This window comes from Solanum pennellii, chromosome 5, assembly GCF_001406875.1.
Source record: "Solanum pennellii chromosome 5, SPENNV200".
Taxonomy (NCBI): domain Eukaryota; kingdom Viridiplantae; phylum Streptophyta; class Magnoliopsida; order Solanales; family Solanaceae; genus Solanum; species Solanum pennellii.
Window position 1 is genome coordinate 38,861,888 of NC_028641.1, and position 4,337 is coordinate 38,866,224.

The 4,337-nt window shown below is 29.5% G+C and overlaps 1 pseudogene; it reads right to left on the minus strand.

The window, feature by feature from the left end:
- The window catches only part of LOC114077174, a 6,741-nt pseudogene extending 5,722 nt beyond the window's left edge, over window positions 1–1,019 (minus strand).
- Window positions 1,020–4,337: the final 3,318 nt, after the last annotated feature.

The following is a 4,337-nucleotide window of genomic DNA, read 5'->3' on the forward strand; positions in this document are numbered from 1 at the left end:
GGAGCACCCCAAGGGGATGCACTTGGTCTAATAAAGCCTTTTCCTAACAATTCTTGAAGTTGGGCCTTTAACTCCCTTAACTCTACTGGAGCCATTCTATAAGGGGGTATGGAAATGGGACGAGTACCCGGCTCCAGATCAATGCAAAAGTCAATATCTCTATCCGGTGGCATACCAGGAAGGTCTGCAGGAAACACATCCAGAAACTCACGGACTATCCGGTGACATACCAGGAAGGTCTGCAGGTCCGTCACAAAGTTCAGAGAGTTAATTCTGTGGAAAGATTTGTGACGGTCCGTCGTGCCAACGACGGTCCGTCCTGCCATTCCGTCGTGAAGTTCAGAGAGTCGATCCAGTACCCAAATTTTCAGAATCTAAGTGTTTTGGAACGAGACCCCCTCGATGGTCCGTCGTGCCCACGACGGTCCGTCGTGGGATCCGTCGACCCTGACAGTTATTTACCAGAATAAACTCTACTGCTCAAAACGACTAAACAGGTCGTTACACAATTTCAACATATCATCAACTATATCTTTTGGAGTATATACCTTAGATGGATCAATATACTTCTCCATTATCAAGACAGCTACAACGTCAGTTATCCCCTGACGTCTGGAATAAACTCTTTCTCTAACAGAACAAGTGTGCATCGCAATATATTTCGTAACTTTGAATAAATTTGATTTATTCAAACTAGATGCCCTCATCATCCAAGAACACATTTTAGAAATACAATTCAGGTGATAACTGTTTCAAAATTAAAAAAATATACATTACAATTATATATAGTGAAATAAAAAAAATGAAAAAATTAAAATTTTTTTGCTCACTTACTTATATGCATTACAACGCGCAACACGAAAACTGAATTTTTCATCAAGTCCAACATGCCTCATAACGTCCATAAGGGTTTCTTTATTATTAGAAATCTGATTATCAGCTACAAAAAGGTTGGAATGTTCACATATTATATCATTATCTATTTCACTATTATCATTGACAACTCCGTCTAAATTCATTCCGATCAAACGAATAGAATTGTTGGAGTACAAATCAATGTTAGTCTATGATAATCTAACATCAAAACTTATTCTATCAGTAATTATAACTCCATGACCTTCGTTATACTTCTCACGATCTTTCAAAGTGATGCATAATGGATATTTTGTAAAGAAATCCAAATTCACCCTTATCTGATCTAGAAAAACATTTACCCCAACATCATTATGAATTTTAATAGGTGGACACATTTCGCTAACAATATATTTTATCTCAACTGAATTTATATTTTCTTCTATATTAAGTTGAGTTACTATAGCGTAACTAAACCAATATAAAGAGTAGAAGTATCATATAGGATGCCCTCATTCTCAAAGTCGACGTTATTTTCCTGTTTCACAACATTAAAATTACATTTAGTGCACCACATAATAAAATTATAAAATTACTCATACACAATTTATATATAATTCACTGATATATACAACAAAAAAATCCAGTTTCATACACAATTAATCCAATGTCTATACACAATTCATATATATGTAACATATCAATTATAAAAAATTAATTCATACACAAATACTATATAGTTAACTGATACATACAATCTAAAATGCACTTTCATACACAATTTATACAATTTATCAAAAATTTAATGCACAATTAATCCAAACTTTATACAAAATTCATAAATATATAACAAATCAATCACTGATATATACAATAAAAAAATGGGCTTTCATACATATTTCATACAATATATTGATACATTACATACATAAATAATAGAGTTTTCATATTTCATCAATATACAAAATTTTATCACCTGACAATTTAAATATAATATGGAGTGGCTTTTACCAAAAATTCACATTTCATACAACGTTCAAACAATATTAATACAAATTGTCAGACTTTGTTCATATTTTTTTCACAATAAAACTGCACAATGATTCAAAATCTGTAATTTTTTGTATTTTCTTCAGTAATCAATTATCACACCAATCTTCATTTTAATTACACATCAGAAGAAAATTACTATTACTTAATATTTTTTATACTATCAGAAAAACATCGTAATTGTATCACAAAAAATACATCATATCAGCATCTGCAATATAACAGAAATTTAAAAAAACGACATATTCCATACATGACAACAAAAAAATATATATAATTACAACCAATAAAATTTATACTTAAAACATAAAAAATCATAAATAAAAACTAACCTGATGAATTTCACTTGCCACCATGTTTAATTAATATTGACACAATGTTCTCCATCAAATTAAATCTAATCGTTTTCAACGTCAAATTTTAAGAATTTCAAAAAAAAATAAGAAAAAATATATCAATATTCAAATATCGGAATAATCCTCACTTTCTGAAAAAAATCAAGGAATGCACGTTTAAGGAAAGAAAATAACATTTTAGAGTTTTTTAAGGATTAAAATCATATCTTATTAGCATTTAAAACTAATTGAGACATGCATATTAGTTATCAGTAATTAATAATAACTAATTTCACGCACATTATCTAATATTAATTTATCCTTTTTTTACTATCTAATTTTAAAAATTTAAAATTAACATTATTTTCTTTTTAAAAAATGCTATAACTTGATATATTAAATGTTATACAATGAAAATCAAACTCTTATGCCATAACTTGAGAATATGACTACATAAGATGTTATATACCTAATTTACACGTTTGAAAAAGCAAAAATCTACAATTTTACAAGTTATGCTTAAGTTATGAGTTTTGGGTCAACTTTAAATGACCATAACTTTTAGTACATTATGAGGTAGATGGCCTATACTATATCAAATGAAAGGTCTTGGAATCTTGTTTCCAACCCTACAAAGTTTGCTAATTGTTGAGCTCGAATGAGAGGGATATTGCTTGTTTGAAGTCGGATTGTCAATTTAAGAAAAGTTACCCAAATTTAAGAGCAGTATTTTGGTTTTTTTCTTACCCTATCAGATTTATTTCGTTTATAGTAATTAATTAGGGGTTTAAACTGAATTGGTTCAGTTTACGCAATTAATAATCACGTTTGGATTCTTAGAAAAGAGTTCAAGAAGAGAAAAGAGGAGAAAGATCAAGATTTCGTCAAGTTCTTGAGGTTTCGTTGCGGATTTCACTAAGTATTGATCCCTAGATAGGTATGTGAGTTCACATAGCATTGGGTTCGTTTACCCACTAAGCAATCGTGTTATTTTCAGTGTTATTTCGTCCTAGAAAGTTGAAAGTTTGATGATCTTGATAAGTGTTCTAGAATTACTTTCATTCTTGAATTGGAATGAGATTGATGAGTTCTTGAGAAAACCTTGTTGATTAAAAGAGTGGATTTTGAGTAGATTCTTCTGTACATGAATTGAGTAATTCAATTCAAGAGAAGTTAAGAAAAATAATGGAAGCTAGTTGAATTAAGGTCAGAAAACAAGTTTTAAAATCGTGGGGAACACCTGGGGGGTGTCTGGCGCGGCACGCCCCAGATGCAGTTGAGGGGCTAGGGCGGCGCGCCAAAATAGCGCCATTTTACGGTCTCTAAAATTTTAAGATTTTTATTTTTAAATTTATACAAATTTTTTTTATAGACTTAAATATATGGGATGACCCAACATTAAGATTTTCTAAATAGTAAATATTATCATTTAAAACAAATAAAAGAAATAACTAATTAGTAAAGAAATCAATTTAATTAAATTGAGTTGAAGGGTATTCTTAGACCAAAAGATGGAAGGAGGGGTATTTTTGAATAAAAAACAAAGGTAAGAGATAATTTTAGACTAAAAGAATAAAGGACAGTATTTTTGAGCCATTTCCAATCGGTTTGAGGTTTTGTGCCCATTACAATAAAATTTGTACTTATTGTGTATATATAATGCATAATCTACTTGTGCTTAGTCAAAATGTTCTATCATTGTAATTTAACAAAATCTTATTTCGTTTTAACCTATCAAATACAAATGTAAATATAAATGAAATTCAACATTTGTATGATGATCGGTGATCCCGTAAAAATCTTTAAAAACTTTTTCTTATGAATTTCCTTATAATTTTTTTGCATTTATGTAAAAAATTTAAAATACAACAAGAAGGAAAATACAAAAAGGAAAAATATTTTAACTTCCCATTATTTGTTGAGGGTGGGTGGGGCGTACTGACCTGTTGGAGGAAAATAGAAAAACATGAAGTAATAAATATAAAAATTTATAATGATAGATATGTACTAAATTATGAAAATTAAATGTAAATATATCATTCACACCTACAATAATAAAACATAAAAATATTGGTCAACCAAGAGTGTATATTGATTCAA